Source organism: Hipposideros armiger, unplaced genomic scaffold (assembly GCF_001890085.2).
Source record: "Hipposideros armiger isolate ML-2016 unplaced genomic scaffold, ASM189008v1 scaffold_760, whole genome shotgun sequence".
NCBI lineage: Eukaryota > Metazoa > Chordata > Mammalia > Chiroptera > Hipposideridae > Hipposideros > Hipposideros armiger.
This window is the reverse complement of record NW_017732110.1, coordinates 354,636-369,432: the sequence shown is the minus strand read 5'-3', so window position 1 is coordinate 369,432 and position 14,797 is coordinate 354,636. Positions and strand designations below refer to the sequence as shown.

The window sequence follows — 14,797 nt, the reverse complement described above, 5'->3', positions numbered from 1 at the left end:
GATCCTCCTCAGAAGTCACAGATTTTTATTGTCCAGTAGCAAAATTTTCAGTTCATGCATAGATTCTCAACCTCAAAGTTCCTTCCAATTAGAAAACATCAGCCATCTTTTCAAAAAACAATTCCAGAGTAATCTCTGGCCCAAGCCAGGATCACTGTTCTTAGTAAATGTAACAAGTATGAACCTGCAGTGGTTGCATAAAATTCTTTCAAACATGATATATTTAACAAGGGAGAGAGATGATTACTCATGACTAGCTCTAACATATTACTAACGGAAATAAAGGAAAATAAAAATCCTAATGCAGAAAAGTAAATAGCCCATCTCTCTCTTATTGTTCCCTTCAAAAGACAAGTTTCAGGTATTTCAAAGATTTCTTGGGATTAAAAAAAAATTATGTTATAATGGGATGTGTCTTCTGGAAAAAATGGTCAAAACATCCAGAAGACGACACAGGTCATCAAAATGTAGTCTTAACTAATTCTCTTTCTTCCAATAATTAGATTCAAATTTCAAATTATTGATGGATTTATATGAAATGTATTTAAAAGGACATGTGCATCTTAATTGAAAGACTTGGGTTTTTGTTCTTAATTCAAAAGAGAGAGTGTTGGGTTTTTTTTGTTTGTTTAGTTGGCATTTGCTTATATAGGATTTTAAGAATAGATTTGGAAGTCCAGCTTTAGCTTATCAGTGTCAATTTAAAATTACTGTAATTAAAAATGAAAGAAAATATTAAAATAATAATTTTCAGTTACTAAGTAAGGGTAGTAAAGCACTAGTAAAGAATAGACTTCATCTGTTAAAAAAAGAATCTGGAAAATACAAAGTTTTATGTATCTCTTAATGATACCAAGTCACCTGCTTTTTATTACGTTTTTGCACTTTCCCACTGAAAGCAAAGTTCTTTCTAAACAAAACAAAGGAAGGTTCATGCTTGAATTTCCACACTGGTTATTCAGAGCATTAAATCTCTAAGAGAATTTTTAATTAAGATAATTTTTTATTTGTTTCATTTAAAGGAAAAAAATCTCAAAGAAGAATTTCATACCTTTAGACATACCTAATTCATCCTTAAGAATAGCAAAGGCATTAAAGAAAAATTACCTTACAGATGAGGGTGAAAGATAGCTCTTAAATGTAATATCAAGATGCCGTTTCTACTTTTGATTAGAAAATAAAGTACAGATTAACAACACTGTTCCCTGAGAGTTGTAAATTAGAAAAGTATCAGACTTAGTGAAAAGCTCTCAAGTGAAGCTCTGTCCTTATTCATGTTTCTCCTTTATTTATAACCTCTGGCTGTCTTTAATTTCTCATTATGTACTCAATTTTGGTTAAGATGATATGTTATCAACTCAAATAATAAATCAGAAGAACTGAGATATGGCTTTAAAGTGTTCTACAAAATAGTAAAAGGACAAACCCTACATCAGGAATCCTATTTAGTTAGCATCAGAGCCTCTATCTCATTAGCCTTCATTGAAGGGAGAACTATGTTTATTCCAAAATAATGTTATTATAAAGAAAACTCTAAGGATGTGAGAACCTTCATTTTTCATGTATGAAATTCAAGTTTTTATATTTAAGCATTAACTTTGAAGATAGATGTATTTGCTTTCATGAGTTAAATGTGAGTTTACATGACAAGCAACACTGATGCGAACATTTCTATGTACATTTATAGATCATCATCCCTAGAACAGTCTTAATTTGCCTCTGTTCTAGAAAGACCAGTGTTTAATTTTTTGAAATCATGATAGGAGTGACCAGTGCTAAATCACAAAGATGTGTAAACAATACACTTTCAAAATTTTTACCTAATTTAAAATGTTCTCTTCTATTGCTTTTATAATAAAAGTCTCTTATCCACATTCAGTAATTTCTAGAATGAAATACACACATTTAGATAGTAATTGCTTTTGTTAAATTTTCATTTAAATACATCTTCATTCATTTAGTCAGAGAGAGAGAAGCCAGAATGTAATTAATTCTGTTAGCTCATTTTTCATAAAATAGTAATTTTTGCTCTCTTTAGAATTATTTACCCAGTAATATCATTATTAAAGTCGTAATGTTTTTCTTTGACTGTACATGCTTTATTTTTTGCCACATATTAGTTTTGTCTTTAAAATAAATCTGCTTAGAACTGTAGTCTTTAGAACTTTAGAAGTTCTAGGATTGTCACTTTGGGAGGGGTGAAAAGGATAACTATTGCATTGTTTTGTACACCTGAAACTAATAAAAACAATAAAAAATAAAAAATAATAAATCAAAAAAAAAAGAAGTTCTAGGACAAAAATCAGTGGCCAATCATTTGCTAACAAACTTGCAATTGAACAAGTTCTGCTTTTGGTCGATGTGATTGATGTAAGCATTGTTAAATCTACCTAACTTGTTTGAAAACCCAGGGGTACTTCTATAGAGCTATTATTACATATCTTCAAAAGCATCTTTAAAACAATACTGAATTTAATGGGCAATATAATAAATAATGATTGGAGCTTTTTTAAATTGCTGCACTGCTTGTAAAATAAGGTTTAATGTGCATAAATGTCATTGAAGTTTTTAACTTGCTTTAATGTGATGTTTCCTCCAATGCCATATGTATGCATTCAACAAAAATTGTAATAATATATCTATACTATGCAAAAATCTCATTTTCTTCTTACAAATGTGGAGTTTTGATGCAATTTTAGGGTTTTTTTAGGCCTCCACGAGAAAAAAATCAGAATGTGAAGTGGGAGCTTTTTCGGGGGGAAATGGGGAACACAATACCTAAGTAGTCCTAATAGTATTAATATGAGTAACATTTGATTTTAAATATTACTATATGTGCTTTATTTCTGATACATTATTAATCATTTTGATAACATGCTCCATCTTAGATTGTGTCATTGAAAATTTGAATAATTATACAATGTAAACATCTTTGGACATTTTTCACAAACTATACTTGGGTTTCATTTTGTATACAGTGCAAAATTCAACAGCTTAATTTTGAATTATAAAGAAATAATCAGTAATTAACAGTCTATGTTTCCTAAATGTTAGTTATACCTTCCATAATAAACTCACTTTTTAAAAATCAAAGGCAGAGCATGAATGCAGAACATGGAATCAGACCAAGTTACATTAAAATTGAGGAAAAGACAAAAGGTAATACAAAAAGTTTATGTTAAAACTATCAATTACCTCATTTAAAAATAAACAAAAACACTATTGGAAATATACACTTGAAACCTATATAATTTTACTAACCAATGTCACCCCAATAAACTTAATAAAAAAATTCTGTTAAAAACAGAATCAAGGGATATGAATAGATTACATTTGTGTATAATAGCAAATGAACCATTTCCCAGACATTCTGACCGCATTGTCATTGATTGCAATGCTTCTAAAACAAACACCATATCAAAAGTTTATAGTTTACATCACAAATAACTTGTTTTTCATACAACACAAAGAAAATTATTTTCCATATGGTTTCAACACCAACGTGAAGTTAATTCTCTGTAAATTATTCATTATGAATTACACAGACATTAATTGAGGGTTTCTAATAGTTTTGAACCACTAAAAGAAGCTCTAGAATTTAATCCAAGAGCTACACTTTCAACTACAGCAATTTTCTAATAGTGAAAGAGAAATCCGAGAAAAGAACATTTAAATAACAGTCCAGTTTTGCTGTTTAATTCTTGGGAAACTATAAACCATTATGTTAATTAAATTACACTGTAATACGTAAATTGTTTAGGGAGGATGATGTTGAGTAATGTTAGCTTTTCTGGATTTCACACTCAGCATCATCCAATTAACTAACTTTTAATACCTAAAGTGATATTTTGTCCCAGGTAAACATAAATTTCATGGTTCAACTGATATCTTGACGATGGTTAATATAGTAGCATTTTTTCTAGTGAAAGGGAGTTGAACGCCTCTCAGAATGAGTCAATTGTTTTATGAAACTGCTTTTTTCCTTTAAAACATGTATTTTTTAGTAAAAATTAATATTTTCCAATAATAAACAAATCTGCTTTCAAAAAAATAAAATTACATCATGTTACTATTACTGGTAACTTTGAAACTAAAATGTATATTGAGGATGGGAATATCTAATACAAATAATAATTTTTATTATTATTATTATTATCCACTAATAATTTGTTAAAATACATATCGATGTATAAAATTAGAATGAATCTTACGAAAATATCAAAAATAGAAATTTATGTTTAAAAATATTAGTAGACCACATGATCACAATTATTAATATTTTCATACTACTATATAGTTCTTTTGATTTCTAAGACATATATAGTCAAATAATTTGCCAAAAAAAATACATTGAAAATTGAACTATCAAAGCACTTTACATATATTAATGAATCACTCCCATTAATTTTTTTCTTCTGCTTTTTAAATGTAAAACAGTAAGTATATATGATTCAAATAAAAATAATTGAGTTGAAAGGGGAGTCTTTTAGAATCAATGTATGCTTTTATGGAATTACATAAATTTTACATGTTTAAACACATAAATGTTTTAAATTATGGTACCTACATATTAATTTTATATGGCTTCTTTATATCTATGATAGCTAAATGCTTATATTCTTTCAAGGAGATTGCTTTCTCATTTCAATTATTTTAAATGTTTTTTTTTTAAAGAACTGCTTTAATTTTTATATTTCCATTCAACCTCATAACACTTGTAACTTTCTAATTCTCAAAGTCGTTGAAGCCAAAATACCTTAACATAGTGGATAGTAGTATGTTATCCACAGATAGTAGTACTATCCACAGTAGCATAGTAGAAGTTATTACTTTTGAAATTACTCTTCTTATCAAATATTGGTCAGATATCTCATAAAGTCTGCTGGAGAAAGCAAACTTTTTTATTTTCTCATAAATGGAAATACAAAAAGAAATTCTCCATTGGATTTTGTGTATTCAAAATAGTAAGCATATATTTTTGTAGTTACTTTTCACTGCTGTTTATTCAATTTTTAAAATTTCACCAAACAGGATACTTCAAACAAAAGTGAAAAGCCATCTCATTTTTGTATAAAATGCTTATTCAAAGTCTCCAAAAATCCCTTTGAGGAAGCAAAACATTACCTTTCCCACTGTACAATCTTGATCACTCTACTATTAAATGAAATAGGTATGAATACTTCAATATAAAGAACAATAACAAGAAATCATGATTTGTCCAAAGCTCTTTACACTATAGGAAATAATAGATCTAACAAACAAAAAAATGAAAGGAAGTCATGTCTGTTTGCTGATCCAAAATTATATAATTCCTAAATTTGAAAAATAGTATACATACATAGATACTGATTTATTTTAAATATACATTTATCCTTAAGTCCATTCATTAACTAATGTTTATTGAACACTATTATGTATCAGTGTCCTATCTAATACAGGGTGACCAAGACAAGCAAAAGCCCACCTCATGGAATTCACCTTCTAGTGGTCAAGATACACAATAAACAAATGATATGTGTTATGCTGATAATTAATAATGTTACATAGCATGACTGTGTCTTCTTTATATTAAGTGGCAAGGAAAATCTTCTCTGAGGACATAACATGTAAACTGATATCTGAAAGGCATGAAGGAACCAGTCATGAGAATATCTGGGAGCCAAGCATTCCAGGTAGAGACAGCGCTTTAATGTGTGAGAGTGTGGAGTGCTTGAGGGTAGAGAGACCGTGTGCTTGGTACACAGCAGAGAAGCCTGCAGAGGCAAAAATGAAATGAGGTCAAACAACATACATGAGGCTACTGCAGTAATTCAAGAAAAAAACAACAAACAGGTGGCTTTTGTTAAAGTGGAAGTAGTGAAGATGGAGAGAAGTGGATGGATTTAGGATATGATTTAAGATAGGGCTTGCTAATAGTGGACTGGGTATGAGGAATGAAGAATGGAAAATCAAAAATAAATCCTACATTTGGAGAATAAGAAACTGAGTCAATGGTGGTGCAGGAGAAGTGAGTTTGGAAGGGGAAATCAAGAGTTTGGTTTCAGCTATCTAAAGCCTAAAATGCCCGTTAGATATTCAGATGAAAATATCGAACAGTTAGTTGTACATGAGGGTTCTAAGGAGCAATCAGGGCTAGATATCAATATTTGGAAGTCATGAGTATATACATGGTATTTAAAGTTTTAAAAGCACCTAGGAAAAGGCTGTAAGAGAGAAGTAGGCATTAATTGAGGTCCAGGGCATTCCAATGTTTAGAAGTGAAGCAGAGAACTAGAAGCTAACAGATGACACTGAGAAGTGGAAGGTAAGGTAGAGAAAAAAGAAATGCAGTTGGTCATCTGCATTAAATGCTTTTAAGAAGTCAAGATTAGAACAAAGAAATGGCCATTGGATTTGGCAATGTGGAAGTTTATTGATGACCTTGAGAAGGGCAGTCTCTAAGGGCCAGTCGAGTGGCACGTTGGTTAAGAGCTGGCTTGGGACACCAGCTCTGAGCAGCAGGGCCCCGGTTCAGATCCCACCTGAGAGCCAGTGATGCTGCGCCCTCTACAGCTAAGATGGTGAACAACAGCTCGACCTGGAGCTGGGCTGCTGTGAGTTGCCGGCGATGGCGTAGGCTGCAGTGAGGCTGGCCCGCAGTGGGCGTGAGCTTTTGTGAGCTGCCGTGAGTCACCGTGGGCAGCCATCCAATGGCCGGTGAGTGACTGCCTCACCTGGGCAGAGCACAATGATAATACCAACNACGTCCTCCACAACTAGACTGAAGAACAAAAGGACAGCAACTTGTCTGTTCCCCTTCCCCGATTCCCCAATAAAATCTTTAAAAACAACAAAAAAAAGAAGGGCAGTCTCTATGAAGCAGTGAAGCCAAAGCCTGCCTGAAGTGATTAAGAAGATATTTTTCAGAAGAAGGTGGAGTTGGTATCTATAAATGACCCTTTCAGGAAGCTTTTCTGTAAAGGAAGCAAGAGGAGTAGGGCAGTAGCTTGAGGGGGAGGTGGGGTCAAGAAATGTTTTGGCTTTCTCTCTCTCTCTCTCTCTCTCTCTCTCTCTCTCTCTCTCTCTCTGTGTGTGTGTGTGTGTGTGTGTGTGTGTGTGTGTGTGTGTGGAGTAAGGAGGCTAGAGCATATTTATATACTAACGAGAATGACCTGGAAGAAAGGGAGAAACTGATTATGCAAGAGAGAATATGATTATGGAAAAAGCCTTGAGAGGTAGCAGGGTTAGAATTCATAGTATAAGTAGGGAGGTAAGTTTTTTATAGAAAGCACATAGAACTACAATTGGAGGGAAGGCAGTGTGTAATATGCATATAGTTTGGTAGATATGTGGTCTAAAGGTTACTATGTGAGTAGTTTTATTTTACCAAGAGGAGATAAAAGTCAATATGGGGAGTGGGAACGGAGTATAGGTCGGAGGAAAGAGGTGTATGTAGTAGTTGGAAAGGGGGAAAGTGAATATATATGAATATATATATGACCATACATACACATATACACATATATGCATATATACATGTACCTATATACATAAACACATAGCCAATGAATATTTGTGTGTATGTAATACATCATAGGAAAAAAGACCTATTGTATAAAATATTCTAAAGCCATTTTTGCTAAATATTTTGAGACATCTTATTTGAAAGATTTGAACTTGAATTCTGTGATTTCCAAGGACTCTGATGACAGTCTTCTTTTCTATAATGCAGAGATGAAGTGAGGACTTCTCAATGCCATAGATACTTCTCATGTTTTGTTATTTATTTTTGTCTACTACAGAGTAAAAGGCAGACATGCTTTGTAGCTATTCTGTTATAATTCAAAGCCTATGAAAATTAAAAGTAGTTTAATCCTGAAAGATGTGTATTATATACTCAAACTGTCAGTTTCTCAAAACACTATTTTGGAGGGTTTGAGCCCATATCTGAATTTAAAAAATAACACAATAATCAGGCTCTAATCGCTTATTAAAACAATACTTTTGTTTTCATATGAAAAATGTCAATACCATCTATCATTTAGAAAAAACAAATGGACGATATTTTCTTTCTGTTAATTGTGCCCTCCTTTTCGTATAGGAAGGATGTGTGGTCTTCATGCTTGAAGCTTTATTTCTGAATAAGCTGTAGGTAATTCAATGTGTTGGAATTTATAGGTGCATATTTATTCTTTGGGTTTATTTGAAAATTAGATTGTGAACAATGGAGTAAGATTGCTCTCCATTTTTTTTTTTGCTGTTTTAGCATAGCCAAAATATAGATATATATATGTACATATCAATATGTATTTGATTAAACATTTAATATTTAAATGACCATGTCAAATATTAAATGGGAGATGTCAACAGTTGCCATGTATTCAAAATCGTTATAAAAATCTTTGCAGTACAAATCCTTAAAAGTTTATTAATTTAATACTAGATAGTACATTTATACAAAATACCTAGATAACATCTGTCTAGGTTGAGACATTTAATCCCTCATAGAGCAATATTTGATGAATAAAAAACTGCAGCTGAAAACATTTTCCTTCCTGTAAGTATGAATGTGCTTTTAAAAATTTCTTTGTAAACTGTCATAAAGTTATTTACAATTAATTATGGATTTAGCACTTTACCCATCTATTTTTGCAAAACAGGGGGAAAGATCTGTTTGTGAGAATAAAGAAGCATAGCACTGTATTATTTTTTTCTCTTTGGTATTACACCATTTAGAGCTTCTCTATGTAGGCCTTCCACTCGGGTTCCTAACACAGCCTATGTTCTCTTTCTGGTTGTATCACAATAGGGTAGAGAGATAAACACAGTAAAAGGGTATTAACAAGGAGCTGCAATCCTACCTATTATCTACTTCACTGTAACAGTGAAGTAGTCCAGACTTACTTGAAGGTGGTATCGTTTTCATCTTATAAAAATCTACTGTAATATTATGATGTCCCATGTAAATTTTCATGTGCTGGCATGCTTACAAATTAGTAGTGTTATAGAATGTTCAACTCTCAATGAGGGATTGTGGTGTATTGATTACATATATCATCTATCTATGTGCTGAAAGAATATGGGGTTTAGCAAAACTACCTGCTGAGCAACATAATAAGATTTTTGTACAAAGTACAAATTACTAATTATTGTATTTTATTTTTCTATGATTTCCTAAGAGACATTATCAGGGTCTTACAGATGAAGTAAGCCTGTTTATTAAAAATATCTATTAGCAAATAAAAGTTACAGTTCTGGTGGTTGAATTTGTGACTTTATTTTGTATTGTACTGACACTTAATATTATTTTTTAGTCTATTAAATCTAGATGCTTTTTAGACATGTTAGTAATTCTGGATACAAAATCATAGCTGTAATTTTTCAAAATAACATAATTATGGTCAAGACAAATTCACATAAATTAACATAAATAATTGGTATATATTTTTATAGTGATTTTATGTGAGCAAAATGTCTTGTGAGATTCAAGTAAATTGTTCATTGTAGAGATACTACTATATACAAATTGTAGATGACCAAAAGATACATATGATGTCCAACTGCTCAAACAGCTGTAGACCATCAACATTCATTCCAAAACCTTCCAATAAATTACGAATCAGCTATTTCCTATATTATTTTAAAAGTTTCAGGTAAGAAAATACATAAAAAATAACGTGAATTAATCAGAATAGTGCTATATTCATCATCTCTCTTATTTCTTACAATTCTTCTACTACAGTTCCAAAAGCCAGTATGAGCTTAAAACTATTTAAATAAACTACCTTGTCGTGTCCCACGCAGCACCAGCAGTGATGAGTGAGAGGGGATGGCGTAGGGTTAAAGAAATATAAGAGACAAAGGTAGATTTAGAACACAAAGCCAGGGGGCTGTAGGTTTTTTTCTGGAACTGAGCATCTAATCGAGCCAACTGAAGCTTTTATTAAGAAAATTTAAGGGAGTAAAACTTTATTTTTTTGTGTGATAAGTGTCTTAAGGCCAGTTTTTATCAACCAGACCCATTATTGTGCTCCAACACACGCTGTGCCTTCGTACTCCTACACACACAACCCCCAGGATGGTGCAGCAGCAGCTGCGGCCATGAACTAAGGGAGATAACCGACATCATTCCACCGGGTCTGTTTTCCGAGACACTCCCTCGTGACCTTGTTAGGTCAGGGGCTGGTGTGGCCGGGCGGTCGAGGATGAGGCTGTAAGGCAACAGTGCCTGAAACTTTTTTCCCTTATACAGGTATCTTAAGTAGCCTTAAGAAAATCATATATCATTTTTAAAGCTTCTTATTCTCAAAATAAAATGAAGAGAGACAAACTAACTTCTTAAATCAAGTGGAACAATTTTTTTGCTGAGCCTTGAATCAACTCTTGAGAAATATTTCACTGTCAAAGCACCAAAACCACGGATTCAACCATATCAAATATTTACTTTTTTAAGGTTGATATTTTCAGAACTGGCATTTTCTAGATTACTGAGGGTTTCATAACCACTATTCATCTCTAATAACTATAAGCCATCACATCAGCAACAATGATCTAAGATAACTACTTAGCTAATTTTTTTTTGGTAATAGAATTATAGCTGTCTAAATTTACTGAAAAGTTAAATATCCAATCCCTCAATTATATTTTCAGTTTTCTCCAAATGTTTTGCACTAACTAAAGATAAGACTCAACCTGGTGGCAGAAAATATCAACTCCTAACAGGAAAAATCAAGTCTGTCCACTAAAATTTTCTGAAACATAAGAATTCTGCCTATCTCTAAGGAAACTTTAAATAAATTTGCTTCCATCTCATCAAAGCGAGTCACAGTGCCCAGTCACAAAGAAAAGTAAGCAACATTTTACTATAAATGCATTCAGAATCAGAAGTTAAATAACCACCACCTTTAAAAATCCTATCCATATAACCAAAATTTCAGGATGAAGACAGGAAATTATTGAACACCTACTACATGCCTAACATATATACTTCTATCATCTATTAGAAACCACCGGATGAGACAGTGTCTTTTTGAAGGTAAGGAAACTGAAGCATAATGGAGGGCTAACTGGCCTTCACAAGAAGGAGGAATATATATATTTCCATACTCCATCATTACAAGGACATTTGTAAGTCAATTAGTTTGGATATGCAACTATACAGTGGTTTTTTTGTTAGTGTTTGCCTTTCAATAGTCACTAGCCCATAACCACTTTTTTTTTCTTTCATTGTAAAAACAATGTAACTCTACATTTGAAAATTTGGAAAAGTAACAAGAAAAATCACCCCATAATCATACACGTACACCTCCCCCATCATTACTTTTACATAATTCCTTCTAGTCTCTTTTTTTCACCCTCCATTTAATAGGCTAAATTCATTAGCAGACCAAAGCAGGAAGGATAGAAAATACTAGGTAGTTGGCGGGAGGTATAAATCTTATACTCATGGTAACAATGTAGAGATGGAAACTCAATGAAGAACGTTTAAAACATGAACAGCATTCACTGAGGGGATGAGGCTGGTGGGGCTGGGCAGATTTTAAGGTTGACAGGAAAATCCTAGTATCTTTAAAATTATTGCATCTGTAGGCTCTCCGTCGGCAAGCATAGTATTATAACAAAAATGTGGGGAAACGTGTATGTCAAAATATTTTCAATTGGAGGGTCATCATTTGTTACTATAAAATCCCAGTGCAATTTAAGAAGGTGGCTAACTTTAAGCGTTCAGGCTATTACTTTCTTTTCTGACCACCGGCCGATTTGATGCTGGGGACTGTAATCTAATCACAGGAGATTATGCCTCGTGGAAATCTCTTCAGATCAGACAGCTGAGAAGCCAGACACAGGCATGCTCCTTTTGCTGAAAATGCCTTTGAGTTTATCTTCTCTCCCCACCTACATTAACAGCTTTGCTTTGCCAGGACTCCAGGGTCTCAGGCCTCTCAAAGCCCAGAAGAGGGGCAACTCCGGCGCACATCTTGCCCCAGGGAGCACAGTCCTGTCCTGCAGTTGCTGCCACCACGCTGCGCCCACAACCGGCAACGGCGCAGAGACTCCTGGGTGCTCCGGGCGCCACCCTGAACACCCGCCCGCGGGAGATGATTTTCCAGGGAGGCTCCAGGAGAAGCCCAGGGCCCGGGAGCCCAGGGCCAAGAGAAGCGCCCTCGGCAAAGGCCGACCCCCTGCCCTTCCCAGCAGCCTGTGCGCAGGCCTACAATTCCCGTCATGCTCCGCCGGGGAGCGACACGGCTCCTCGCAGGGACGCGGCCGTTTGCCACGCAACCGGGCTCACGCCTTCTGTAACACTCCTCCGTGTGCTTCTAGCATCTTCCGGAGCTCAAATCAGATAAGCTAAAGCGCGGCGGCTGATTTGCAATGACCTCCGGGGAAGCGTGGCTACGGGACCGGAAGAACCTCCGGTTGCCAGGGGAACGCCACGCGCCCAAGCGCCTGCCCAGTTACTGATGAGCCCACGGAGGCCGAGGCTCAGGCTCCCGTTTCATGTCACCCAACTTGTAGACGCGGCTTTGCTCAGGACCAGGATCCTTTCTATCGAGACACAGACAGGAAGGCTGAGGGACTCACACACCAGCGCTCCATCCCACAGACGGATACGAGTGAGCGCATCCATTCCTGTTCCGTACCAGCTCCCGGGCCCACAGAACTCACCTCCAAGACTAGGTATTTCTCCATCTACAATTTTTGTAGCCAGTGGCGCCCCCTTCCACCCCTACCTCACCCCCCAACCCTGCCCCGTTTTAGAATTGCTCTTCCGTGTTTTTCACTCCGTGTAGTCAGTCGTTTCTAATGCGTGAGAGGTGGAAAAGGAGACGTGAAAAGGAACTGTGAGTACTCCAAACCCCAGAAAACTCATTGAACTTGTTGGATCGATGTTTCGTTTCTTTGGTTGGTTTTAACACTACCTAGTTTGGAAGTTTATATTTGGCGTGTGAGAAATGTAATTGAAATTTCATTGTCAAAAACAGAAAGCCAAATAAAAATGTTTGTTTGGGGTACTAGAAATGTGCTATATAATTCATTCTAGAGACAATTGTAAAGTTTACAAAGTACCATTTCTGCTGTTTTCTCTGCCCTCCCCCTATCTCTGCAGCTTACCTTCCAAATTCTTAACTGGATAACATCCTAAATCTTCAGGACTTTTCTGGCAACAAGTAATCCTTTAGACAGCAGTTGCTCACATAACAACCAAGAGAGTTTGATTGGCTGGTGGGCAAAGAGAGGAAAACAGATAAACTAGAAATAAACCGGATTGTGAACAACCTTAAAAGTAATGCATGAAAGTTTGGAATTTATTCTGAAAGCCAGTAGTTCTCAATAGTGAATGTACATCAGAAATACTGTGTAGCTTTTTACAGATGCCCTGATCCCATCTTCAGAAATACTAATCCAATAGCCGATTTCAGTAGGCAGCCAGGGTTAAGAATGATGGCTGAAGGAGTAGGGAGCTACAGAAAACTTTAATTGTATCTCCCACTGTTCATTTAGGACATGATAAATAAATGTTGAGTGGCTTGAATTATCTTTTATTTCCTTCTTTCATGCATGCAAAGGTAAACTTATAGAAGCGTGTAGTTACTAAGGAATAGAAGCATATGTAAGGTATATGAGTTGTTTATAGAGCAACTTCAGTAAATGTAATTACATCTTTTAGAACAACTGACTTCTCATTTAAATTGTGTGTCCCAAAATATTTCAGTAACAAGCATTAGGTGTTTGATAATCTGTGAAAAAGGGATGGAAAGTCACAGTCCAAGTTTCTATGAAAAATGAATATTCAAGAATCAAGCTTTTGACAATCGATGTTTTATAGTAGATGCCCAGAGAGGAGTAATAAGTGTCATGTTTTTACAAGTCTGTTCCAAAATGGAAGGAAAATGGAAAACTGTGCATTTTTAGTACAATAACAAAGTGAGTAAAATTTACTTTGGATTAAAATTGTGTGAATTGTTTTATGATATCAAAAGGCTAGCTTAAAGTAGATTCTACAAATGCTTATCCTTAAGCTGAGGTATAAAGGAATGGATTGAGTGAGATTTGAATCGCCAACACAGGTGAGACAAATGGAGTATCTCACATCAAACCCATCCCTTGGGTAAGACAACTGTGACTCTCTTATAGACCCCATGCTTGGATGGGTCACCGCATGTTTTTTTTCTGTACATCATTAAAATTCAGTTTGGAAACTTCTGTCCTTAATGATCTCCCAAGGGTCCTAAGCAAAACTGACGATGCAGCCTCCTTTCAGACACAGTTGCCTTGGAAGCCTCTTATCATTTAAGTTGCTGCAGCCTCACGTCCTTCAAGGTATGGCCTTGCCTGGGATGGTGTGGGATATGAAGGAGCTGTAAGGTGACAGGCTTCTGGAACCTGAGACAGCAGTGAGAATAAATCAAATAAATGAGATTAATGTTTACAGAACTTGAAAATGGTGGTCCAAAGAGTAATAGGAAATGTTTGGAACACAGGTGTATTGTGCTGCTGTAGCAGTCCCTTTGGCATTTGAGGGCTAGCAAAAAGGGTATCTTTTTTCTCCCACCACATAATAATGTTTTGGTACGCGATGGACCCAAAGGGAACACCTTTGGAAAGCTTCATGTGGAGGAGACCTGACTTCTAAATTTGACAGTACCTTGGAAGGATAAGAAAAGCCATAAAGTTAACATATACCAAGCAATATATCATTAGCAGTTTTATGTGACTTCAAAATACTCCTGTTTGGATTGATGATGGAGTTTTGTTTTTTAAGTTTGCATTGGAAGGATTTTTTTTCTTCCAAAGAAAGAATTGATAAAGAAAT

The 14,797-nt window shown here is 34.9% G+C and overlaps 1 protein-coding gene and 1 long non-coding RNA gene across 6 annotated transcripts in view; one reads left to right on the top strand and one right to left on the bottom strand.

The window, feature by feature from the left end:
• The window catches only part of LOC109373957 (uncharacterized), a 31,951-nt gene extending 18,769 nt beyond the window's left edge, over window positions 1-13,182 (bottom strand). Inside the window, exon 1 of the long non-coding RNA XR_002122324.1 lies at window positions 13,096-13,182. This is a non-coding gene — a long non-coding RNA (uncharacterized LOC109373957). The remainder of the gene's footprint in view (window positions 1-13,095) is intronic.
• Window positions 1-14,797, top strand: part of ARL6 (ARF like GTPase 6) — a 72,187-nt gene that overhangs the window by 18,745 nt on the left and 38,645 nt on the right. Inside the window, exons 4-7 of one of the 5 annotated variants that reach the window (XR_002122323.1) lie at window positions 10,983-11,014; window positions 11,901-12,660; window positions 12,774-12,824; window positions 13,091-13,178. The gene's annotated coding sequence lies outside the window, so the exon portion shown is untranslated. Of the gene's footprint in view, window positions 1-10,982; window positions 11,015-11,900; window positions 12,661-12,773; window positions 12,825-13,090; window positions 13,179-13,824; window positions 13,909-14,216; window positions 14,305-14,797 lie in introns of those variants that run through there. The other 4 variants (XM_019628223.1, XM_019628222.1, XM_019628225.1 and 1 more) reach the window with 4 other exon arrangements.